Raw genomic sequence first — 27,911 nt, forward strand, 5'->3', positions numbered from 1 at the left:
AATGCCCATCGCATCTTTCCAAACTAATTGCATTTACGCGGTTATGTCCGAAGGGTAAATATTTAGTATCATATTTGCACAGAGAGGTTTTTTTTGTTTCTTTCGTGTGCAAGAAATAACTTGAGGTCACGTAGCATATAATCGGTGGGTTTTATTCACGTCTTTCTTATTAAGAAAAAAGAATTTCTTTTAAAACGGTATACTTTTTTCTCAGCAAGCAAGCAATTAAAAATTTATATTTTAATTCAGCCAAAAATTATGATTTTTTTAATCATTTATGCGTGAGTTTAATAATTTATCAGTCATTATCTATTTATACTAGCTGCCCCTGGAAATGAAAGAATGTTCACTCATTTAGTTTTTAATAATAAGAGCACAAATTGAATGAAAACAAGAGTTGTTGCGCAAGGACACGAAAGAATAAGATGCGGGTAACATTTACTGGAAGTATTTAAAGTGCTTTAAGAAGTCATCAAACCGAGTAAAATAATCAATAACTCTAGCTTCGGAGGTTAAGGCCACGAAAAACTTCTATCAGCTGAAGTAAGGTTTTTATTGATATTTAGACTGACTAAATGTTAAATTGAATTTTTAAATGAATTTGCAAAATCCATACAGGTTTAAACGTAAAATATAAAATTCAGAGGAAAAGTGGCTGGCATTCCCTCTGGATCAAGGACACTAGAAGTTTTATATTGCATTGTCATCATCGTCATTCATATCAGTTCTGTAAACATTCTGATTGCACATTAGTCATTAGACCCGCTAGCCCATGCATTTTTGTCTCACTTTAATTAGGATCCAATAGAAAGAATCTGGAGAGATAAAATTATATTTATAAAGTAGAGAATGATGCCGTATTCACGAAGGATTCTATTTTTTGTCTTGCCTTTAGCTCCATGTCCAAATTTTCTTGTTCTTCTTCTTTGTTTTTTTTTGTTTTTTTTGTTTTGTTTTGTTTTGTTTTTTTTTTTTTGCTCCCTTTTTTTTTAGGAAATGAAAATCGTACGCATCAAGACGTGGACGCAGTTATTTTATTTATCTTTACACTGTGAGAAAATAGGTGGATACTTGTTCTTGGGCAACTATTAATGTAATAATTTATTATTCAAAAAGAAAAACACGCACGGATAATACTACACGAACGAAACACGACACACAACGTATGCTCCACTCCGCACGTACCACGACAAAAAACTTAAAACGCGCAGCGTGTAGTGCTCAGTCCTGGACGCACGATGCTTAAGTACATCTCAGTGCGTTGATCTTCTACGTGAATTATCATAACAGCAAATTATTATTCCCGCGGCTATCTCGCCAACATTTTGGTATAATTTGAATATATCAACAAAGTTGAAATGGTAACTTGGCCACCGTTACGGTTATAAAAGCTGACGTTTCGAGCATTAGCCCTTCGTTGGAGCTAATAGAGGAATTGTGGGTTGTTTGTGCTTTTAAAGGCAGAATATGGAGCTACGTGATTGGTGGGAACATGGCAACGAGAAAAACACGAATTGATTAGTAGAATGAAAAGCGTTCGTTGACTCCTGTGGGATTCAGGCTGCTGGTTTGAAAGGTGAACCTTTGTTCAAGAGTTTTGCGGCTTTCCGTGCTTTCTAAGTGTAAGGAAAGACCGCAGATTGCCATATTTATAGATAGATAGACTAATAGATTGGTTTATTAAAATCACATTGCAGTAAATATACTGAATTGCGCAAATTTAAAAAAGATACTACTATACAAACTTACAATATGATGACTTATAGTTCTATTAAAAGTTCTCTACAGCCGCACGCTTCATGAAAAACGAGTTAGGAAAACGCTTGTCTTGGCTGCTGGTACATTGTACGTTCTTTGGCGCCTTAAATTATAATGAGGGCTATGGGCTTCGGGAATTAAGTAATGTAGTTTACTGTTCAGATTCTCGCTGATTCATTTAAATAACGACTTTGTTACGTCTTCGTGATGTTCCCTGATAGAAGTCAAACTTAGTTGCTTAGAATGATTGGGTAAATTAGAATTTCTAGCGACTGGTTTCGATGTGTCCTTGCCATTCCTCTCCACGTCGGGAAGGTTTTCTCGGAATCGGTCACCTAGTCTTCTGCCTGTTTCGCCGATGTAATTATTTTTACAATAAGTGCAAGTTATGCAATAGATTACATTGGCGGAGGTGCACGTGAAGTGGTCGGTGATCTTAATGGATCGTTTGGGTCCCGATATACCGTAACGGTGGCCAATTTACCATTTTAACTTTGTTGAAGAATTCCAACATTTTGGTACACTCTAACATCTATCCGGTTAGCTCAATTGGTTAGAACGCTGGACTGTTGTGCGGGAGGTCGAAGTCGATGGTTCGAGTCCCGGGCGGACCAACACTGAAGGTCTTAAAATAACTGAGGAGAATGCGCTACCTTTCTTAAATATCAAGAAATGGATAGACATTCTAGTCTTCTCGGATAAGGACGAATAAACCGTAGGTCCCCGTCTCCTGCATCTATCATTTAGTTAATTTGGTTAGGCAGGGGACGTTAAAGAACCCACTCACGAGGTTACCTTCGATTGTTTTCTTTCGATTGTTTGTAAACTGCTGATGCAGTCTGGCCAAAGTTCCCCGATGAGTGTTATGATGTGCATTTGACCATATCCACATGTTAAGAGCGACTCTATGTAGGGACGCTCCGACGAAGGGCTAACACTCGAGACGTCAGCTTTTGTAATCATTACGGTGGCTAATTTACCATTTCAACTTTGTCGATATATCCAAATTATTTCGTTACTCCAACCGACGCAGCCCCAAACAGTTTCTTTCAAAACTATCAGCCTTTATTCTCTGTAAAAGCCAGGTGAGATTGAAAAAATATGGCACAAGGTCGGAAAAATGGACCCCTCGATATTTCCTCCAGAGTGTAGATAACCTATAGTATGCTAAGAATCGTGATATAAGTTTTAGGCTCTAGAACTTTTACATTTTCGAGAAGATTACGAAAAACCGTCAACCACCCGGGAAGCCGAGAAATCACCGAATAAGGTCAAATTTCATGATCAGATAATCGAACTCGCGTGATGGCACACAGCAAATTATGGTTTATCTTAGTGTAGGATTTTTTTAAGGAGGTATTGCTAAGCTGCCTTGAGGATATTTTAGACTTACAATAGTAATTCCGAATTCCTGGAGAACAAGCGAAGACAACCGAAGTTTCTAGACTCTGAAAATCAAAAATTCCATACCGTTTTCAAACATCTCAAAACATACTTGGTATTATGTAGAATTCTTTAAAAATGAAATTCTAGCAAGTAAAAGGGCTGTTTTTGAACGTGATATAATGTTTTTCTTGACAAAAGCTATTTTTGAGGCGAGCGGCCCCATGCGAGTTGACCCAATTTGACCTTTCGAAGAGATTTTGTTTCACCGGGAAATAAACAATTCGACTAGCCTTAGCTCGCTTTCTGAGCAAAACCATTGGAAAACCCAACCATTTCCCATTAAAACTGCCCAGTAAATCTGAGATAATACTTCTATGACAGTTTACCTTCCAAATGGGTGTTTGAAAACAAATAACTTTGACGTTCTTAGTTAATTTTTCCATTGCTTTGTTGCCACGCTTCACTGATAATTTAGGGTCATATCTTAATATCGAGCTTGTACTCCGGTTCCAAGGTAAGCTTGTGTAACAATTTTCCGGAAAATCAATCCACAAATTGCAACATCTACCTCTCAGTGAGCAAACCCTTGATATTCGTTTAGTTTCTTGTATAATAAAAAAATTCGCAAGCGCAAGACGTAAATCTCGGTCTAGGGAGCCTATCTAACGCAATTTTTCCTTCGTCACTTCCAGACCAGGTGATGACTTTTTTTTTGGACGGGGAGGGGGAAGAAGTTTTCTAATGCAATGTTGCACGCAATGTATTTAACGGTTCATTATATGGCCATTGCAATAATCTGATTGAGATTTCCTATCATTACATAAACACACACAAGATTTTTTCATGTCTTTTCCAAATCTTTAAACAGTAATTCACTCAGCTGCTATCGCTCAAAATAAGTATGTTTTTCAATTTAAAACAGCACAGCTTCCCGTTTTTCTCCTTAACGCACTCAGCTATTGCTCAGCTGAGTGGGTAGTGGATAATAGCTTAGAATTCGTAACCACACCCTATTCACTCCCCCTGGTCCCCTACCCCACCTTTCTGATAACTTTGAATTTAAAGTGAGTGAAAACAAAATGTATTTGGGGTAAAGGACAGTCTTCCTCGCAGCCGTTTTTAGTCTCGTCACGCAACGCTCCTCCCCGCAAACGGCCGTTTGTGCGGAGGAGCGTTGCGTGACAAGACTATGAACGGCTGCGAGGGAGACTAGGTAAACGACGGCCCATTCCATTTTTTTTTAAAGGGGGTGCGGGAGAGGGGGGTTGGACTGGAAGATTTTGAAAACGAAAATGCGCAGGCGCAAGCCTGAAAACGAATTTCCTGCTGAGCGCAGACTTATAGAAATTCCCTACAGCATCTTAGTGAATTCCCTGCAGCATCTTAGTGACATGGATTTTAAGAAGAAAGTCCATGTGACGATGCTCCCATGACTGACCTATGCTTAGGCGAGGGTTTGGCGTGGTATTTGGATCGTGATACTGAGGAGCATGTCCCTATGATTACCTCCTCCTACCCCACGCCTGTGCTAACTTTGGGCTTTACTTGTCCGCTTTGCATTGAAAAAATTGACAGTACTCCTCAATGTTGTCTGCATAGGGTTGTTTACCTTTGACGGCTACATCAACAGCAATATCAAGCCCGGCGCAAATGTCTTTTAGTTTTGCAACCGATAACTTGGTCGTGTTGAGTTCCCTCCTGCGGTTATTTCACATATATTATATCCATCACACGATGGGATGGTCCTGGCAAAAGTTCTCGAGAAACTTCATTCGTCAATTCTTCGATAGTTGCCTCCTGGTTGGTACATTCAATCTCCTTTTCAACATCCTCATCGTTAAACAGAGACTTCCTTGCCGCAAGTATGGAGAAGAATCCAGCGACCTGAGATGCAGTCAGAAACTCTTCACTACTAAACATCCGTTTCCTTTGCGAGTCCACGGCAGCCATCATACAACGCGCAACTCATAACGGATCACTTTTTCGTCCTGACCGCTCACCTTTTTGAAATTTCTCAGTGAAGTAGTTCTCTTGCTTGTGCGTAAATATCCATCTACGGGAATTACTTGACTTGAGCGCCCAGCCTTTTGGTGGCATGGCGGTTCTGCAACTGCGTCCAGCTCGGGAACAGCTGCGAATTGCCCCTAAGCCTTTGAGCATATCCAACAGTAGCTCTATCCAGTAGAGTATATCGCTCAAGAGCACGTTGGTATTTTCCACAGTCTAAATGCCGCTGCATTGATGAATATATCACAATTTTTTTGACACAACCCTCCTAAGGACAGCTGAAGATCGCCGCGTTATTGCCTTTCTCTTCGATATGCATTGGTGGATCTGGATCTCGAACTGATGCTTTTATGCGCCTCTCCTTGACAGATTTAAATGCGCTTGAGTAAGAGCGAGTAACTCCGCTAAGGGTCAGTTGGTCAGATGGGGATCGATGGGCAATGGAGTTTGTCAGTAGGAACGAGTTTACCTTCGCCGAAACCATACGCCCTCCAAACTAGTAGCCCCTCGTCCTTGTACTCGACATTACTGAGCTGACTAGTACCCTCTATATTTGAAGATAGCACCGTCGGGACTTGGAAAAGCTCACACAATGCTACGTTAACACCAGGAACTCCACCAGAAGAGATTATCGCGTCCCTCATCTGCTCAGGCGTCTCGATATCATTTCCTAATTACTCGGGATGCCGAATTGTAAATAATGTTTGATTTTAAGTGGGTGATAGACTTGTTTATCACAATTAAATACCGCAGCGGAAATTCTACGCCAGGCCCGGCGGGTATAAGCGAACAGTTGGCATATTTGTCAGCATTCTCTTTGCGATCAGCAAGCGATTAACCTTGTTTGTACTTAGTGCAATCTGTAATTTTTTTTTCTTCTATTTACCTCCCTATCATGGGGGGCATCGCGTATGGTCTTAGGCAATAAAGACCCAGTTACCCCCAATTGAGTTGGTGTGTATTTATATTTTTTTGTATAAAGTGAGTGCTCAAGTTATACAATACACTTTAACAGCCTAAACTCACTTTCCTGCACATATCTTTGTAACGTTATAAATATTTTAATCCAGTGGAGTTTGTCCGCGTGATAAGATTTGCTGAATTTGAGAAACAGTTAGGAGCCTCCCACGTGCTAGCTTCGCTTATCGGGCAAGCGATCGAGAAGTTCGATATTAAAACATAACAGCTCGAACTCTGTGAGAATTCTATATTTAGAACTTTTTGAGAGGTAAACAAAGCGTTTGCCATAGACCTATTTGCGTTTGGTAGTTATCTGTTTTAAACTTAGATCTCTCTCGATGGCAACCCTCAACAGTTTTACGTGCTCTATGGTCGTACGAAAAGAAACATGTCTTGTGCGAACCAAAGAGCAAATTATTTTCAGTTTCCAAAGGGACAGTTTTTGAAGAATCATATAAAAGCGTGTGTCTACTTCTGCATCGAAAGGTATCTTCTTGAACACAATTCCTAATTAGTTAGATACACCAAGAAGAGGACCTATTTGCGTGTTCACCTACCATGGGAAACTTGATAAATACAATTAATACAAATTACATAGTCTCACTCTGCGGCCAGTAAGTTTTTCGGATATACATTACTATTCCCTTTCATCTAGCTTTAGGAAATCATTAGCAATGGACTTGCCCAGGCGTTTGAATTTTCAAGCTAAAACTAGATTGGATTTCTAGTTTGTTGTACAGTCACTAGAAAATGGGAAAAGTAAATGTGTTGCGTGTATATACACCGATTCAAAGTATTGCATACAAAGAACTCTCCTTCAAAATAGGCCTGTGTTAACAAAAAAAAAAAGCCAAAACGAAAACATTATATGCAAAAGCAAGACAAACATATCCATGTAGAAGTATTTGCGGCACGTTATCACTTAGCTGTAAAGATTGCGTGACATCGATCTGGGTCTATTTTTCAGTTGAATTAGTTCCTTCACTTCTTGCCTCTTTTCATTAGAAACATTCAATAAAAAACTCAATAGATACCCCGAAGAGGCTCTATATGCAAGAACTGGATCCAGGTCCCGCAAAATTATTGCACAAACCGGAGAAGCTTAAGCTTACACTTCATGCCGTAGCCGTATTAAAAGGCCGGTGGCAGAGCACTGCCTTCACGCGGGTTCGATTATCTGATCATGAAATTTGACCTTATTTCTGTGATTTTTCGGCTTTACGGGTGGTGGACGGTTTTTCGTAATTTTCTCAAAAATGTAAAAACTCTAGAACCTAAAACTTACATCACGATTACTAGCATACTTTGGGTTATCTCTGGATGGATTATCGAGGGGTCCATTTTTCCGACCTTGTGCCGCCCCACACGCGGTGGTTAGGTAGAGTGACTCTTAATTTGCGTAATATAAATATTAAATTTCTATTATAATTATTATTATTATTATTATTATTATTATTATTATTATTATTATCATTATTATTAGTATGCCGCTAAGCGGAATAACTCGTCACTTGCCGATTTTGAATCTGGAGTAAACTAAACGGCTGGGTTTGAATTTTCGTTACTCTATCGGCATCACTTTTTGCTGAATTTCTGTCTTCTATGGCTGGGAAAATCATTGCAATTCTTTGTTTGAAAAGTTCTTGGATCTAAAGGTGAAGAAAAATAATAAAAAATACGTTTACTTTATTTAAGGTCAGTCTAAGAAAAACTGTACAATCATAGATTGAAATTGAATTAACTGCCTTAACAGTTTACCGTGTTCTTTTAGTGGTCAAGAATGAATTTTATGAGAGTTCTGATAAACACATCGTTATCATAACAATAGCCGTAATATAACTGATTATAGCTTCAATAGCATAGACTAGTATTACTTTGCGTACTGCCACAACAATTAATCTACATAGCTTGCTTAAAGTTTTTTCTGGTCAGCAATACGACCACAGGGCCCAGTTGTTCGAAGGCCAATTAGTACTAACCCAGGGTTAAATTGTAATCCAGGTTTCTATATTTCTCTGATAAAAAGCCGTTTTGGGATAGTTTTCCCAATTTATTTTAAGGCATTTAATCATAAGATTGTAGACAAATGGAATCAAGCTGAATTTTCTTTTAAAGCTTTCAGATCAAATTTCACACTAACACTGGATTATCTTAACCTACTTTTGAACAACCCTGGCCCAAAATAATATACTTTAAGATAGTGTTGATTGTATAAAAACGATAAAAACTCATCTGCATGTAAAACCCAAAGAATTATAAATGCTACATCGCTATATATATTTCTCGGAATAATCGTACCTGTGTATTCCTGACGCAATGGAGAAGGTAAATCAAGAAACCCTATTAAAGATAAACGCAACTTTCATAAAACGTATTCACTTATAAATCTAATGAACTGGTCACAGAGATGAAAGTTATTTGACGGTCGTGCTCCTCGAGGTATACTGGTAACAAATATTTTATTGCCGAGAGGAAAGTGAACAGTTGAAAGACTACTGAGTACCGTTTGCTTTAACTGACGTTGTCTATTTTCAAGCTCTCGCTCTACCCAGTAATGAGTAATGGCGAGTTAGCGCGGAAAAAAATCAAAATGAGATGTAATAAGTTGAAAAACAAATGAAGATCTTTGTTATACTATGTCAGAGAAACCCGATTAAAACTCCTCATGGTGAGGAAAAGAACAATACATACAGGAATTTAAAATAATAACCATGACTCACACCTGAATGGAGTTAAGAATGGTAAAAAGATAGATGAAAAGTTTAGGCAATGGTGACAAAAGACCAAACAACCAGGTGATGCCCAGAAGAGGAATTAACATAACACATGTCGTCACTCCAAATCTGAAAAAAAAAAAAGGAAAAGAATGAAGCAGGCTTCTACATGTAATTGGGTTAGCTATAGATAAGGAATTCGATCCATTCCAGCAATGAATCTTTATATAATTCTTTTAATTATCAAACCTCCCAGGAAAAAGACACCGAGACAAAGGGAAATATTGCTAATGCTTATCCAGTTGGTTTTTATGTATCATCATTAAAGATTTGATGTTGCCGTTGTAAAGGCGTTGGTGTCCATTGCCTGGGAATACAAGTACCCTTAGCCATGTCATTTGTTTTGTTCAACTTTCAAAAGGGTGCCTCTGATCTCTTCAACCAGCTGAGGTTAAACGTGAGATTGACAGTCGACTTGCAGCTCATGAAAGGAAAGCAGCAAATTATTTAATGCTACGAGATCCTGGGAAAGTCCCAGCGGTGTGGGCAATCATGCTCGAGAGTAGACTTTATCGGGCTTAAATTAACCTTTTAACTCCCATAAGTGATGAGGACAAAATTTCTCTTTACAGTATCAATACAATATCAAGTAAGCAAGTCATGAGAATAAAGTAAATTATCGATTAGGGATTTATTACTTGATTCAAAACCAAATTCTCCAAAACAGATAACATTATAACAATTGTATGTCAGACGGTAAGGAGAATCACTAATCGGATCTTGGGAGTGAAAGGGTTCAGAAAATTCAGAATCGCACTACACTTACTTTTGGTGGACACACTTTCTTACCGTATACGTTCAATAGTCTTTCCTCTCATTTGCTGCATTTTGTTCATTTCTCTGATGACTCGCGTAAGAATCAGTATGTTAAGCTTGAAATGAAGACAAGTTGAATGTTAAATGAATAATAATAATTCTGACATCAAGCGATTAAGTGGACAATAGATAGGGAGAAAGAGAGGCACAATGAACAACAGGAGATACAGAGAGGCAGAACGAAGTTCTCAGTAGAAAGAAAAACAATGACGATAGTAAAATACCATATTTTAATTTAAGAAGTGAAAAGTTCCCAATATATTTTATTGCACTTACCGCTTCAACTATTACTACAAAGGCAAAAAAATCCAGAGTGCTAAGCCCACGTACGTAAGAATTTCTAATGCCTTTTGATATGTTCCTGTAATCTGCTTTGCACACAAATAAACACACGAAAAAAACAACAACAAAATAGCAAATAAACAAAAATCACAATTTGAAAAACAATAAGAATAAAAAGTACTTTTATAATTGAAAAAGGCAATTATAATCCAAAGCGTCAGGGACCTAGTAGACTCATGAGAGAACCTCTCTTCCTGTATTCGGAGTGTGTTTCGGCGTGACCAACTTAAATTATAAAGTGATTTGTCTTAAATAAAATAAAAAAAAACAAGAAAGAAAAAGGAAACAGCGACATCAAAAACAGGGACAACAACAACAAAAAAAAACAAAATAGAAAAAGAGTAACTAAAAAAACCCAGAAATATAGACCTAGAAAAGGAGAAGTACCATTTTCCATTACCGTTTGAGCATCGTCGTAGTCAAATAAAACCGCGAAATGAGTCAAATGATTACAACTGCACTCTGTTTCTTTTGAATTGCTCTCTGACGTCACCACATGGCAACCTTCCCCAGACCAGCCGTCCAGACTAAAAATGTATGGTAATCGATAGACAGCGATTAAAAAGAGTACAGCTAAATCTGGTTTTTGCTCTGCTCTACGATGGTCAACCAATCAGAGCAGAAAAAAGATATACGTTCAAAGGGTTTGATAAGTAATAGATATATAATTGGAATAAATGGGAGAGAGAAAACTTCAAGTGGACTGTTACCTCTCCTCATTAAAGCCTTTCCAAAATACACACTGCCTTTTATCATCAGTAGTCTGAAAAATATGGCATTTGGAAGTGAAAGGAGATTTCCTTAAACACATATCTTAAGTTATAATGAACAAGAATAAAAAAAAAAGAAATTTAAAAAGCTACCTCCATATTCCTAAATGTTAAGGTGACATTCTCTTCCAACTGGTTTTGCTTCGGATCCATCATTGCTGCTATTATTTTGGTACTCAGACTCCTAATCGCAATAGATTTAACAGTCATATGACTAAATTGAAATTGATTATAATAGCAAATGACTCAATTATTGTACCTTGTATTTCTGTCGATTCGAGTCACTTTAAAGAGCTCATGCAGATCTATGTATATAATACTAACTAGCATTGAACCCTAGTTGAAGAAAGGAAAAAAAAAAAACAGTTAGTTAATAAAATATCTTTATAACTTGCTTCCACTCCAACAAAAGTTGACGATTAGGTGCTTTACATGTGTCTGAAGGTGTGATCGAAAAGAAAAATGTCTCGCTGAACGGTCAAACGATAAAGGGGACGGAATTTGAAAATGCAACCCTAGCATAACAACTTTAGCGTGTCAGATGTAATGGTTTTCCAAACAAAGCACTTTGTACTTTCCGTAGCTCAGTATGCATTCCAGTTGTGATGCAAATATATTAGAATTCGAGATAATGAACGATAATGTCAGTAATGATAAGCTTCATCTGTATTGGTTTGCATCTTTATGTATGAATTTTTTCTTTTCAAGTAAAGTTTACTAATCTTGTTTTCCATCATGCGTTTCACTGTCATGTTTGTAACTGCAGTTTGTGTGCTATTTAGAATTCGATACTTGTAGACAAAATGATTCAATGGTCCGCAAAAGGTGCACCTCGTCAATATTTAACTAAACACATAGCCATTTTATAAGGATTGTTGAACTTTAGAACTTTCCTGGTACCTTTTGCACTATTTAACCTTTACTTCCGCTCTAAAGCCCATTTCTCATTTTTCGGCCAATCAAAACATGATATTTTATTGATTACAAGCTTTATTAACAATCACACTTTTGGCTGGCAATGTTCCTTACCTGAGCAGCAACCATAACCATGGATATTATCAGTGATGTTGTACACCTTCACAACAAATAAGTAGATATAAATGCCTTCGACCAGCATCCAGCAGAAAGCTGCCATCACGAAATACTGCTCGAGAGCTGCCACAGAACCGCAAGCACCCTACCAGAAAATGGTCCGAAAGCAAAGCAAATTAATTTGTCAGTTATTTATGAATGAAATGAGCCAAAAATAAGTAGTTAACCAAAGTTAATTAATAAAACGACAAGGTGAAATTGAAGAAATAGGAAATAAGAAAAATAAAGTAATGAAGAGTAAATAAATGAATTATACTTACAAAAAATTCACTCGCAATCTATTTCAGCCTCTATCACACCTTGATAAGCTTACAACTCAGGCTCCCATGATCTGATAACTTTTTTCCCATTATTTGAGATAGAAGTTATCTCCCGCGATTCAATGAGATATCATTCTCAATTAAATGTACTTACTTGAGCTGAAGATAGCTGATAACTGTGAGTAAGACTCCAATGAGAGATAAAGCCATCCCTACTCGCGTGATGAGAGTCAGTACTTTGTAATGCAAGTCCTAAATGAAAAGTTAATAACTTCATATTTGATTGAGACTAAGGAAATATTCTGGTTAGGAGGATCAATATCTGATAGCGATAACTCTTTAAACTTTTTTTACCATTTTAGAATTATAATTTTTCCACAAATAAAAATCTCATCTTTTCGTCGCCATCTTTCTCAGTAAAATCCATGAGCACCTCAAAGGGGGTTAAATGATTGCACACGCATTCTGTTTGAGAATAAGATATCACTCTTGTTTGACAACCTTCGCTTGACCAACTCTCATAGCTGCGCGGAAGCGGGAAATGAATAAAATAATAAAGGACATAAATTTATGAATTATAAATCATAGTTAATGATGAAACTACTAGCATATAAGGGCAAAGTAAACAGAAAAAATTGTCAAGTGCTAATAATAGTAAGAGTGCGAAGGTCAGATAAGCTTGCATTGATTGCACGTGCAGCCAATTATTGTCCAATCACAGCTGTTCTTTCTCTGTGTCAATCAAACTGTGCATCGCATGTCTGCTTCAGTTCAGTGATTCATTACAGTAATTCAGATCACAAGGATAAATAATGTCCTCCCACCCTTCCCTATTGATAGCTCTTGACAATCACTAGTATTCAATTCAATGAAAAGACTTCAATCTACGTTTCATTCTAATATCAGTTAAATCATCGAAGGACACAAACTTTGACAATTTGCTCAAAGCGATGTCAATAGGTTGATGTTATTTTTTAGCCATTGTTGGCTGTTATACATGATGTTATAGTTCCTTACATATTAATGATTAAGAACTGTTATCTCAAGAAAAAAATATTTAATAAACCAGGGTTCGGGATTAAGTGCTCCCATGCTGGTCACACTGTCACCCATAGACTCATGGCAGCTATTTATTTTGGGCATCGGTACCACTAGCCACTACATGTTGCCATGGAAACTTGGGGATCGCGGAGGATTATCACCTCCAAGAGGGGATTACTACCCCTCTGGCGGCCAAGGGATTATCACCCTTGATAGAGAATTATCATCTCTTTTGTCGCATAATTAACTAGCTTCCGACCTGCATGTTATGTCAGCTATTTTGTGACTGGATGGCTTAATCCCCTACACCTTTACCCCACAAATGTGTTGTTATTCTTGTCTCTGGCTAGTTAGGTTGAGAGCATTAATAACAATGAAAATAATGATAGGAATGTTAACAATAACAATTAAACAAGTGATAATAATAGTAATAAAAATAATAACAATAATAATAAAAAGAAAAAAGTATTATTAGCATGAATGAGAGCTGATAACAGTGATATTGATAAAAAATATAGAAACTATATAGAGCTAAAAGCTAAGAGAAAAATAACAAATCGAAATTCTCTTATTTGTTCCACCTCTCCCATCAAAATTAGCAGAAATTTTAGTTCACTTGACAGACTGCTCTAAAGCTCCCTAATTCGTTAAGGTTCATTATTATATGGCTGTGTCTCACAAGGACTGGGAACTACCGAATCCACGAATTTGATTGGCTGAAATCAATATTGAAAGTGGTCTAGATTTTCCCATCTAGACCGGCATCTAGACCGGTCTAGAAAAAGAGGTACAAGGAATACAAAAAATTGGCATATAAGACACAGCCATATAATAAACATCTTATTAACCGAGCTAGGTCGGTCTGTGTGGGAGAATCTTGACTTCGGTCGCTGGCACAGACCTCACTGTGTTCGGTCTGTACTGGCGACCTCAGTCAAGATTCTCCCATACAGACCTCCTGCTCTGTTAATAAGAACTAAGTCAAAATACTTTTGGTTATGAAATAGGGCAAAAGGCAAAAACGAAAACAAAAAAGGTGGATTACTTCTCTCAGCTGATGTAGTGCAAATGTCGTGCTTACTTGTCTTCCGAAAACTTACAGAATACGCATGTTCTACTCTTTCGGTCAGCCTAAAAGGGTTTTAATTTGCAAGGTATTGTGGTCAATCATCATATGAATCCAGTGCTCATCACAGTCCCATGGCAAAGCATGACTATTACAGAATATGGCAAGTTGATGACCGTTCGACCTCCTATTCTTTGTGTTTGTTAAGAGATCGAAATGTGATGATGAAGGTTTCTAATCTGCTAGTCAAGTCTCGGGAAAGAAATATATTTTAAAAGACTGCGGCTTCTTGCTAGTTTACAGCAAAATCCGTAACAACATTAAGGAAGAACTTGAATAACGGAAAGGAAAAAGCCAAACAAAACAAGCTGTGACTAAACAAAAAGAAAAAATTAAAGCTCGAGTGATGTAAATACCTTCATGTTCTTAAAAACCAAGGTGACGTTCTCTGGTAACGGTTCTAGCGGAGGATCTACTACTACGGTTAAAATTACGCTATCTAGGATCCTATCAATAATACAAACTCAACGGTCTCAAATTAGCCTTTTCTTTTTCAACTCTAGTTTAAAACTTATAAGATACCAAACTTTTTTTGTTGGTTCCCCCAGAGTCAGTTACGTAGCCTGGAAAAAAACTTGTGAAGGCTTTTGTATGCGACTCCAAGCACTATTGATCCTATTTCGGAGAGGAAGTAGAACTGGATTATTTTGCTGTCTTTAAGTATAGGACTTACATTTTTGTTTTTTGTTGTTGTTGTTGTTTTTTTAAGTATCTGCAGTGTGATATTGTGAACAGGTCGATAATTAAAAGTGGGCTATCAAAGACTTATTGCAAATACGTAGGTAAAGGAAAAAAGAGACAGGGGCTGGGTCAGACGTCAGGAAAGGAAGGCAGCGGGAAGAGGAAGGAAGGAAAAAATTTAACTCAGTACGCAAGTGACAGGAGCCCAATTTTTGGTAGATGTCAAACCTTAAGAGGCTGTCCACCTAAAAACGGATAAGGCAAATTTCGGACCTTCACCGATTTCCCTGATTTTTACTGTGAAAGTCGATACTTCTATCCCATGAACAAATATTGCGTTTATTTTGAATCAGTCCGGTTTTTTCATTTTAACGAGATATTTTTCAAGGTGACCTCAAAGGTACCCAGTTTCCTTCCCCCCCGACCTCCATAATTTAGCTACAAAAGTCGATCGCTGCTGAAGCCGTATTTTCAACTCTTAAAAGCTTTCTATTTTATATGTCTAAGATCAACCCTCTGCCATTACGTTAACGGTCAAATGATTACACTGTAAATATTTTTCACTGAGATACAAATTTTTCAAAATACTTACCTCGTGCACTGAAATTTGTGATGCGTGAGGTACATGTGGTTAAAAGCTATTTTCTCCTATGTGGGACCTGATCTAGAGTCAAATCTATTACAGCCTATAAGCACTTACACCTCATAAGTAAATTATGGAATAAAACTTTTGGGCACTCTTCATGGCGCGCCGCACAGAGCTTTGCAAATTTCACAAATATTCGCCATTTTGATCGAAATCAAAGATAACGCGATCCGACCAACAGGTAAATTTGGGATCTGAGTACTTGTTACAAATCATAAAATAAAACTGAAGAGCGGATTTTTATGTTGAAAAATAGATATCATGCGACTTTTTCGCCGTTAAGTTGAAAACATTGGTGTTCTAAAGAGGAAAGACCTGTGTTTATAGTTAATAAATTATGCAAATTAGCATTCTTTAAAATTGTGTCCATAAAATTTTTTTTCTACGATGTTCTTAAACACAAAGAGCAGTCTCTTTTAACTGAAGAGCATATTATTCCACACTTCTAAGGCAAGGTATTTTTTGAGTTTACGGCCATTTTCATCTCCCACGAAGCGCTGATTAAGTAAAACAGCAGTGTTTGTTTTGCACGCTTATCGCCAACTAATTCAGTTATCATCAACCACAGAGAAGTGGACATCGAAGATCTTGCCATTAATATTTCCTTAACCTCTCTTCAGTAGCAAGAGATGTTTTTTTTTTTTTTTTCCGGCAAGACGCAACAGAGCTCGTTTTCCTAACAGCTTCTTTTATCGGTCAGCGGGCAGGTATTGAAGTCTTTCGGTATGACTTTTCAGAGCCACAGTATGGCAAGGATTTTGTGATCGTATCCTGTGCCCAATAAAAACATGCATCCGATGTTTCTGCAACGAAGGACACGACATTCTAACAGCGGGAGACATGAAAAAGGCGCTCTCTGGGAGACCAATGAAAGGTACATCCGCGTGCGTATGTGAAGTTGACGAGTCTAAGAGAACCTTAGAAGTGAACAAGATAGATTGTTTTAGCAAGCTACACAACATCCAGTTTGGGGAAAAAAGTATACGTGCGTGGAGGTCGTACGGAATAGGGCGTGGCAAGGAGATTTCTTACGACCAGCTAGTTTCAAATGACCAAGGGGACACCGCTCTCGTTATAAGTAAAGAGTTCTTCCCTTTTCACAATGCACGTGTGTATGAATACACAGTTCCTGGAACAGAGGGTTCAAATGAAGACGATGATTTGGACGATTCAAAGATGGACATGTTTGAATGTTCGGAGCCTGGATGCGTGAAGTTTCCAAACGTTTTCAGAGCTCGAGTTACATTTAAACGTAGGGGACCATTGTGTGAAGGATGAAAGGCTGTCAGAAACAGTGTATGATAAACTCCGTAAAGATTAATCAGAGAGGTTTACTACATCAGTCAGCATCACTGACGAACCACAGTGCGAAACTAGTACCCACCAGGTTGTACGTGACTCAATGCCTCCAGTAAACACTGTCAGTATGGGCTGGGCCCTACCCAAGCCACGAGCAGGATCCGCTAGATTCAGTTGCAAAGTTCAGAATTATTTAACAGCAAATTTTGATCAAGGCGAACAATCAGGGCTAGAAGCTGACCCTCAGCAAGTTTCGAATGATATGCGAAAGGCAAGAGACGAGCAGAATAATAGGTTGTTTGACCGAGACGAGTGGTTTACCAAGAGCCAAGTGTAGGGGTTTTTTTCTCGCCTTACAGCAAACAGAAAAAGGCAACGAACACCCCAAGAAATCAAGCAAAATCCGAAGGAACTGTCCCTAAAGGAAGCTGAACGACAACGGCTGATGGAACACATCCTTAATGAACTAAAGCCGCAGCACCCTCTGTCCTACGATGCCTTTAATCTGTGCGAGTGCGCAAAGGAGAATAAGCTTAGTCTTTTTAATCTAGCAATGCTCAAAGAAATCTCGTCTTTTGAAGTACCATTTAAATCAAGAGATAGGAGAAAAAGACCTTATTGAGCAACTGATGTCATTTATACAGGAGTGCCAATGCTTTAATTAAACTATATCAGAAGCTGCATAGCCCAGGAAAACAAATGATGGTGCCTGTGGAGCGAGTTTGTTTTAGAACAATAGGCACAGCCTCAAAGTAACCTGATCAACAGTTGTACTCAGCGAATTAACGTAATCACTTCTGAGAAAATTCGCGAAAATCTCTCAAAATTTGTCGTCATTAAATTTGTGGCGATGTTCTTAACTCGCAAAAATTAAAAGAGAAAAAAGAAAGGAAAAAAATACTACCCTGACCGTATGAGATGTTAATAGGTTTGTGATTTTCTTAATTTCGAGAAATTAATGATATGTGAATTTTGCAGGAGCTTATTAAAATGCCAGTTTCGATCATTTGTATTATTTTTCAATTTCTCCCGGCAGGATTCTCGTACTCTCGATGACTCAATCATATTGCATATCTTCGGGATTCGCGTTTGGTTCGACGACAAGACAAACCTCTGAAACTAGATGTTGCGTGACCAGGCGTAACTGACTCAGTCACGTTGAAAAAGTAAACATGTAAATTTCACCTCTTCAACAAATACCGTTTTGAAATGATGAATATATGAATACAGTATATTGGAACTGCGGAACGAGAAGAAGTTCATCGCAGTTTTAGACGAAACTTTTAATTTGAGAAAATAAACCTGAAAAATTCATGCTTGAACGTAATTCGAACCCTTGACTTTTGCAATACCGCCGGTTCAGCGCTCTTACCATTAGGCTAACAAACCAACTGTTATGCCATTCTACAAATGATGATGAACAACTTGCTAACCACATAAAAGGAAAACTTTAGCAAATAGCTGGAAGGAATGGTCAAATCTGGCAAATTGGCCACACTAATAAACACGAGTGAAATGAACAACTTTTTCAACAACAAATTCCGTTGGCACGTCGTTGATAACTGAAAACAAAGGCTAGCGCTCTTGAACTTTAAGTAAGTTTCTCAAGTCCAAAAGGAATACAACAGTAACGTTTCCACTTCTATAGAAACTATTGTTTGCATGGTCAAATATTGCTACGGAAACTATTTTGGACGCGTGTGTCGAAAAACAAGGAACGCAAGCAGCTAATTTGCATATGACTACAGAGAAAGATTAATCTGAAACATTTCCTCCATGCCATGTAAAACGGACAAGACAATACTTTTATCGATTTGATACTTCATTAAGGATTTGGTACTCTATCTTCAAGCAGTTTTAGGCCGTTAGGGCTTAGAAATCGGATTCATGTGCGGATCGTGTTATCTTTGGTTTCGATCAAAATGGCGAATATTTGTTAAATTCGCAAAGCTCTCTGCGGTGCGCCATGAAGGGTGCCCAAAAAGTTTTATTCCTAAATTTACTTATTAGGTGTAAGTGCTTATAGGCTGTAATAGATTTGACTCGAGATTAGGTCCCACATAAGAGAAAATAGCTTTCAACCACATGTACCTCACGCATCACAAATTTCAGTGCTCGAGGTAAGTATTTTGAAAAATTTGTAACTCAGTGAAAATATATATACAGTGTAACTATTTTACCGTTAACGTAATGGCAAAAGCTTGATCTTAGACATATAAAATAGAAAGCTCGTTAGAATTGAAAATACGGCTACAGCAGCGATCCACTTTTGTAGCTAAATTATGGTGGTCCGGGGGAGAAACCGGGTGCCTTTGAGGTCACCTTGAAAAATATCTCGATAAAAGTGAAAAAAACAGACTGGTTCAAAATAAACGCAATATTTGTTCATGGGATAGAAGTCTCGACTTTTACAGTAAAAATCAGGGAAATCGGTGAAGGTCCGAAATTTGCCTTATCCGTTCTTAGGCGGACAGCCTCTTAAGAATTCGAGCGCAAAAAACTGTAATTGGACAACTACGAAGCGTTCGACCGATTATACAAAGAAGGGAAGAGAAAGATGAAGTCCAATCAATTTCCAAGATGGTCGAGAAGTAAAGAGCTTAGCCAAAATGAATATACCAACCATTCTGATGTAGATTAGCTGAAGGAATCTTGATAAAGTTCTCCCCGTAACTTTCATTAAACAGAAAGCCACTTCCTATCTGGCGGACAATGCGTCTAACTCAAAACGCTTGAGTAAGATATCTTTATAGGGACAACTTATCTTTGTCACTTCTGGAACTTTCGATACCAAAAAATTCCCTTCTTCTGCGTTTTTAATTCCCTCACTCTCGACAATTTTTCGCTCGTCCACCAAGTAATTTCTCGTAAAGCGCCGATATTTTATAATCAATTCTAAGCAAAATGTAATAAAACTTCCTTTAAGTTACCCACATCTTTGCTAGTGTCATTTATTTCTGGATTTGTGGAACTTAGTCTGGTTTTGGCAATTCTGCTCATAAAGTCCTCAAAGGCTAACGTGATGAAAATAGGATCTTCCCCTCCTTCGGCTGGCAGGATGGGCAGCATTTTTTCAATCACAGTTTTAAATCTTCGTAAAACATCTTGAATTTAAAGAGGTGAAACTGAGCATGAGAACTAACTCTTGACCAGCAGACAGGAAAAAGACAAGCAGAAAACAACAAAACAAAGAACAGAAAAAGCAAAAAAAAAACGAAACAAAACAAACAGGCAACAAGAAAAACACAACAAGAATGAAAATATTAAAAAAAAATAATAAAACGCATAAGACAGCGATGTTCGCAGTGAGGAGCACTATTTAAGCAATAGTAAAGTTAAGACCTGAAAAATAGTCAGGCCTGTAGGGGGATTCGAGCCCATTGCCAGTGCAGTGCTCTATAGCTACCAACTGAGCTAAAAAGCCAACTGGGATCTGGTCATGATGGTGATACGTAATAAGCCCGTAAGACGACAATGAGTCAAATGTGAGATGATGAGGAGTCAAATGCTAAGAATATATGACTTTCATATATTCTTAGCAAAAAAAAAATACGAGTAGTTATAACGAAGTACCTTTATTGAGACATTTTTTGTAGAACTGCCCTAAGTGGCCTTTTTAAATTTCACGAGAGTACCAGTTGCAGTCAATGTTTCTGATTCCTTGACAATCTAAAATTTTCGATTTTGCGGTGTGCTTAACTTCGGATTATTCATTGACGAGAAAGACAACTCTTTGATATTGCTTAAAATTATTATATAAAAAAACAGACGTTTTGACGCCGCGTATTAAGGTGTAATTAAACAAATCTGGATAGGTTGCTCAAACTAAGTACTTTCCAGGATGTTGACGAGGAAGATCGAGACTGACAAGTCAAAACAGTTGAGAGTTTTGGATGACAGGAGAGCGGCTTAGGGATTTTTCCAAAGAATATTGAGGGTCATTGGGATACAAAACGAATTGTTTCCAATTTGGCCACTCTTTAAGTGCTCAAGGAACGCTTATCGAATCACGAAACAACAACAACAAATGCAAAAATAATAAAATAAAAACATAAGAATATAAAAACAAATCAATTGCTAATGTAGACGGGTAAGACAAATATTAAAATTGTAATTAATATCCTGATATAAAACGTTACCTGCAAGGTATATTCATCATTGGCTGAAATGCGTTGTTATAGAAAGGTAGCCATTTCTTCTCAATTATTTTAAGACGTTGATTGTTACTCCGGCCGGGGCTTGAACCCTCGATCTCCCGCATAACAGTCCAGCCCACTATTCATTAGGCTAATTGGGCGGCGGTTATACTGTTAAGTGTTTTAAACGGCTTAGAAGTCTGCGAACTGGGTTCTACCATCCTGATAGCCATTCAGAAGCATTTGAAATTGGAAAATACTCGGTTAATATCTTACTGATGTGATATCTCACATGAAACAGACGAATAAATAAACCTGAACAAACCAACAATCAAACAAATAATCATATAAGCAGAGACGAAGAAAACAAGGGAATGAAAACAAGCAAACGCGGAAGCCAAAAAGGCCCATTAACCTACCAAACTACCCAAGAGGAGCGTAACAGCTATCAACCCGTTTAGTCAAAAACGAAAGAAAGGAAAAAAAAAACACAAAAAAAACAAAAGAAATAAACAAGCAAATAAAACAAACAAACAAACAAAAAACAAACAAAGAAAGCAAAAAAAAAAAAAAAAAAACCAAAACAATTTTAACGTTCTAATAGAGAAAAAGATCCGAAATACTTGCAGCTACGCCATGGTAATAATGATATACCAGTTTAAACAACTCGCCGGTTTTAACGTTTCTGCTGCAATTCTGTAAGGAAGAGACGATCATTTTTTGTTTTTTTTACACTTGATTGCAAAGATGTTCACCCTAAAAAATCGTAAGCAATGATCGATGACACCCGACGGCTATATTGGTATAGAAATGTATGATAACCACAATTAGATGTAAGTGGCAAAGGATATAAGCTATTCATGTCTTCCTAAAAGAAAAGAGCCGTCTTAAAGAGATATTTTCAAGAATTATGAAAAGTGAATTATTGTTGTCGTGTATGTACAAAAGACGTATATGAGAACGATCCTTCGCAGTAAAGCACTATTTGAGCAATAGTGAAAATCAGACCTGAAAAAAAAATTTCAGGCCTGTACGGGACTCGAACCACTGACCTCTGCGATACTAGTGCAGCGCTCTACCAATTGAGCTAACAAGCCAACTGGGAGCAGGCCATCAAATTAATTCGATATAAACCCGTAGATGATAAATCAAACAACAACAAACATATGAAACATATGTGTGAACTGCGGTTATGAGACGTATATGAGAACGATCCTTCGCAGTAAAGCACTATTTGAGCAATAGTGAAAATCAGACCTGAAAAAAATTTCAGGCCTCTACGGGATTCGAACCACTGACCTCTGCGATACTAGTGCAGCGCTCTACCAATTGAGCTAACAAGCCAACTGGGAGCAGGCCATCAAATTAACTCGATATAAACCCGTAGATGATAAATCAAACAACAACAAACCTATGAAACATATGTGTGAAGGATCGTTCTCATATACGTCTCATAACCGCAGTTCACACATATGTTTCATATGTTTGTTGTTGTTTGATTTATCATCTACGGGTTTATATCGAGTTAATTTGATGGCCTGCTCCCAGTTGGCTTGTTAGCTCAATTGGTAGAGCGCTGCACTAGTATCGCAGAGGTCAGTGGTTCGAATCCCGTTCAGGCCTGAAATTTTTTTCAGGTCTGATTTTCACTATTGCTCAAATAGTGCTTTACTGCGAAGGATCGTTCTCATAGACATAATGCAAGTTTCTTGTCTAAAAGTGTTAAGGGTTACTTTACAGAATAATCACAGGTTTAATGAGCATATTAAGGGTAAGATACAGGAGGCCAATATGTGTCTTTATGTTATAAGGTGTTTTATTACAACTGAAGGTGTTTGCGCAAATAGGGATATCAACAACCAGACGTAGATTACGTTTTTAGGTCAATTCTTTTGCCTAAACTAACGTATGGTTTAGCCATATACGCCTCCTCAATACCTGAATTAACAACAGTCCAGAATTTTCTACAGCGCTGCTTTAAACGTAAATATACCTCGTACCAAATTAATATAACCATAGAGTGTATTGGAAGAGGTTGATAGCTCACTATTCAAGAAGATCTCCAGTAAGCCCGGTCACCCTCTGTACCCTTCTCTCCCTAAAATGAATGAAAGCTTAGCGCGCCTCCGAGTTCCTAGTAGTCAGCTCCCTAGGGTTAATATGCCCAGCGTTTTAAAAATAGTTTTTTTTTTTTTTTTAATAGGCTCTATTTTAAATATCGAGTAGCTATCTAATGTAATGTCTTATATTATGTAATATTGATAGCCTTGTAAATATGTTCATGTAAATTTTCTTGTTTTGGTATGTATTTTTGCTTAAAAACAATAAATTCTAATTTATTTATGAAGAACCCTCTTAATGCACCCTTTTCGAAAACTATATAAAAAAGAGTTCTATCGCGCTGTTTTTCTCCATAAAATCGGAAAGCTCAAAACACGCATAAATGGTCGATGTCCCCCTCGTAAAGCAATGAAAAGTTATGCAACTTCGGCAGCTTTTTACACCACAACGCGACGCAATCCCGCTTCTAAATTTTGTGAGCTAGCAGATAGTCCTATTATCTCTTGGATTAAATAAGTTTTTTGTTATGTTGTTGACTATTCACAAATTAGTTAAGAGGATTTTATGTAAGCAAACAGGCTTAAATAACAAACATAACTTTATAGCACGAAACTCGCAAGCATTCCACTGAGCACTACGTTAACAGGCTTCACATAGAATCAAAAATTCAGGATAATTGTCACAGGGTATGTAATCTACTAATATTAATCAGGAATTCCGAAAACTCCGCTGTTACATGATTAAAAGTTTCAGAAAAGTAGATGAAGACTTGTAGGCAATAACATCATGACCTCGCCATTTCTTGGGAAAGCTTAAGAAAAAGTGATAGAAGAAAGAGTTATGGATTAAAACTGATTTTGTGATAGGCAACATGCAAAAACACTCCTGTACCTCTGCGAGTACTACAGGGAACAAATCGAGATTCATAGGAAATCGAATATCAACAAGACTGGCCAGATGTTTGTGAGTACTGCGTTATGCGATAAAATGAGGGAGTAAAAGTATCTAGCATCTCGTGACTGGAATAAATCGTAAATGACGAGTGAGTTAAAAGCCTTCGCTTTAAATCAGCTGGGTAACTCCAACAATAGCTATGAAATGAACCAATTTAATCCCAAAACTCTTTTTTCTATCTTAGAGACAAAAATCTCGCATAACATATAGTGGAAAACGGCCAATGATTAGGAGCTTGCCATTTGTTCGTTAAGAGGATCCCGCTTTATGAAAACATCGCAAATCATTTCCTCTTCTTTCAAACAAGCGAGGTAAAAGATCTTGAGGGTGACTCGTAAACTTCAAAAGTGGGGGAGATGAAGGGAGGAGGAGGGTGGGAAGGGGGGGGGGGGTAGAAGTGTCCCTGTTTGTGTCCAGAGTGAAAGCAAAATAAAACCGAACTGGCATAGCTTAGTCAGAGCGACTGCAATCGTGGCTAGCTCGCCATGGTGATCTCCAGTAGTCGCAGTAAAAAAGCGTCAAAAATTACATCTAATACGTTTAAGTCTAAATTGTGACCCGTTGAAATAAAGTACTTCGAGTCTCTTTCACGGAGGTAAAATAAACGTCACCTTTATTGGCCTCTGAAGAGGTCTGCCATAGATACTTAAAAGTCATTATATGCATCATCTTAAAGCTTTGTCATTGTACTTTAATTCCTCTAATTCTCTACTTTGGCCCGCAATAAGCAGCACGTCCAGGTTTAAAAGAGTTTGGGCTATTTTGTCAAAAATGCAATGTCATGGCCCATTTAATGGCCTTTAAAAAGGTCTTGTATGATATATTTTGCATCTGTCGGCGGATTCTCGGTAGTTGCAGTCAGTGGCTCTTGGTCCAACAAGAAATGCTCCTACAAAACAATTATCGTGGAGTTTTAATCTTAGCAATAACTTTTGCTCTCCGTTTGTGACACTTTTTCATTTGTATTTTTCCTTAAGGTCAAATGTGAAGATTATCTTCGTGTGCATGAGAAAAAAATTAGACAACACGCAAATTAGTTAAGAGGATTTTACGTAAGCAAACAGGCTTTAGTAACAGGATAACTTTATAGCACGAAACTCGCAAACATTCCTCGAAGCACTACGTTGATCAGGCTTTACGTAGAATACAGTGTCCGGAAAATTTTCAGAGGTATGTAATCTACCAATATTAATCAGGAATTCCGAAAACTCCGCTGTTTTTTACATAATTAAAAGATTAAGAAAAGTAGATGAAGACTGGTAGGCAATAACATCATGACCTCGCCATTTCTTGGGCAAAGCTTAAGAAAAAGTGATAGAAGAAAGAGTTATGGATTAAAACTGATTTTGTGATATGCAACATGCAAACACTCCTAAAACTCTGCGAGCAGTACAGGGGACAAATCGAGATCCATAGGAAACCGAATATCAACAAGACGGGCCAGAGATTTGTGAGTACTGCGTTATGCGATAAAATGAGGGAGTAAAAGTATCTAGCATCTCGTGACTGGAATAAATCGTAAATGACGAGTGATTTAAAAGCCTTTGCTTTAAATCAGTAGGGTAACTCCAACAATAGCTATGACATGAACAATTTTAATCCCAAAACTCTTTTTTCTATCTTAGAGACAAAAATCTCGCATAACATATACTGGAAAACGGCCAACGATTAGGAGCTTGCCTTTTGTTCGTTAAAAAGATCCAGCTTTATGAAAACATCGCAAATCATTTCCTCTCCTTTCAAACAAGTGAGGTAAAAGATATTGAGGGTGACTCTAAAACTTCAGAAGTGGGGCAGATGAAGGGAGGAGGAGGGTGTGGGGGGGGTGGGGGGGGGGTAGAAGTGTCGTTGTTCGTGTCCAGAGCAAAAACAAAATATAACCGAACTGACATAGCTTAGTCAGAGCGACTGCAATCGTGGCTAGCTCACCATGGTGATCTCCAGTAGTCGCGGTAAAGAAAGCGTCTAAAATTACTTCTAATACGTTTAAGTCTAAATAGTGACCCGTTGAAATAAAGTACTTCGAGTCTCTTTCGCGGAGGAAAAATAAAGGTCAACTTCATTGGCCAATGAAGAAGTCTGCCATAGATACTTAAAAGTCATTATATGTATCATCCTAAAGCTTTGTCATTGTACTTTAATTCCTCCAATTCTCTACTTTGGCCCGCAATAAGCGGCACGTCCAGGTTTAAAAGAGCTTGGGCTATTTTGTCAAAAATGCAATGTCATGGCCCATTTAATGGCCTTTAAAAAGGTCTTGTATGATATATTTTGCATCTGTCGGCGGATTCTCGGTAGTTGCAGTCAGTGGCTCTTGGTCCAACAAGAAATGCTCCTACAAAACAATTATCATGGAGTAATAATCTTAGCAATAACTTTTGCTCTCCGTTTGTGACACTTTTTCATTTGTATTTTTCCTTAAGGTCAAATGTGAAGATTATCTTCGTGTGCATGAGAAAAACATTAGACAGCACGCAAATTAGCAAATTAGTTAAGAGGATTTTACGTAAGCAAACAGGCTTTAGTAACAGCATAACTTTATAGCACGAAACTCGCAAACATACCTCGAAGCACTACGTTGATCAGGCTTTACGTAGAATACAATGTCCGGAAAACTTTCAGAGGTATGTAATCTACCAATATTAATCAGGAATTCCGAAAACTCCGCTGTTTTTTACATAATTAAAAGATTAAGAAAAGTAGATGAAGACTGGTAGGCAATAACATCATGACCTCGCCATTTCTTGGGCAAAGCTTAAGAAAAAGTGATAGAAGAAAGAATTATGGCTTAAAACTGATTTTGTGATATGCAACATGCAAACACTCCTAAAACTCTGCGAGCAGTACAGGGAACAACTCAAGATCCATAGGAAATCGAATAAATCAACAAGACTGGCCAGAGAGGTTTGAGTACTGCGTTGCGATAAAATGAGGGAGTAAAAGTATCTAGCATCTCGTGACTGGAATAAATCGCAAGGGAGTTAATAGCCTTTGCTTTAAATCAGTTGGGTAAGTCCATGACTTGAACCATCATAATCCTAAAATTATTTTTTTTATCTTAGAGACACAAATCTCGCATAATATATAGCGGAAAACGTCCAATTACTAGGAGCTTACCTTTTGTTCGTTAAGAGGATCCCGCTTTATAAAAATATTGCAAATCATTTCCTCTCCTTTCTAACAAGGGAGGTAAAAGATATTGAGGGTGACTCTTAAACTTCAGAGGTGTGGTAGATGAAGGTGGGAGGGTGGGTGGGGGGAAGGAAGTAGAAGTGTCCATGTTCGTGTCCAGAGGAAAAAAAGTATATATAACCGAGCTGGCATAGATCAGTCAGGGCGACTGCAATCTCGGCTAGCTCACCATGGTGATCTCCAGTATCCGCAGTAAAGCAAGCGTCAGAAAGTAAATCTTCCGCCCTTGGAGTGAACTGAACTTAGAGACTTTTCTGATATTTTTTCCATGGGTCGAGTGGAAGATAACATCAGTGACAGCTGTCGATTTATACGGCGCTGTCATCCTGAGCAATCTTCATCTTCCTGTGACATCGGCCGTCGTTCATTCATAAAATGCATGCCTTGAGCAGTTTGTTAATCAACTATTACGTGAAAAAAAAAAAAACTTTTGTGTTTTTGAGTCACAATTGGGCCGGATTTGACTGCACATTCATCTTTCAGATTTCGTATTAAAATTGAAAAACTCCACTCAAGTAGCGGCTAGAGCACTCAAGAGGTAGAGGGAAACACTCTACTATTTCTCGTGTTTTCCCCTACACTTTCGTGCTCTTAACAACAGAGCAGAGCG

At 37.8% G+C, this 27,911-nt stretch overlaps 1 long non-coding RNA gene and 1 pseudogene across 1 annotated transcript; one reads left to right on the top strand and one right to left on the bottom strand.

The window, feature by feature from the left end:
* Window positions 1-10,017: 10,017 nt before the first annotated feature.
* On the bottom strand, window positions 10,018-11,121 carry LOC148736821 (uncharacterized). The gene is made up of 3 exons (XR_015997317.1): window positions 10,907-11,121; window positions 10,754-10,806; window positions 10,018-10,570 (listed from the first exon to the last, which is right to left on the bottom strand). It is a non-coding gene; the product is annotated as an uncharacterized LOC148736821 (long non-coding RNA).
* Window positions 11,122-16,499: 5,378 nt separating this feature from the next.
* Window positions 16,500-17,295, top strand: LOC148736822 (uncharacterized; annotated as a pseudogene).
* Window positions 17,296-27,911: the final 10,616 nt, after the last annotated feature.

The sequence above is a fragment of the Stylophora pistillata genome, chromosome 2, assembly GCF_964205215.1.
Source record: "Stylophora pistillata chromosome 2, jaStyPist1.2, whole genome shotgun sequence".
NCBI lineage: Eukaryota > Metazoa > Cnidaria > Anthozoa > Scleractinia > Pocilloporidae > Stylophora > Stylophora pistillata.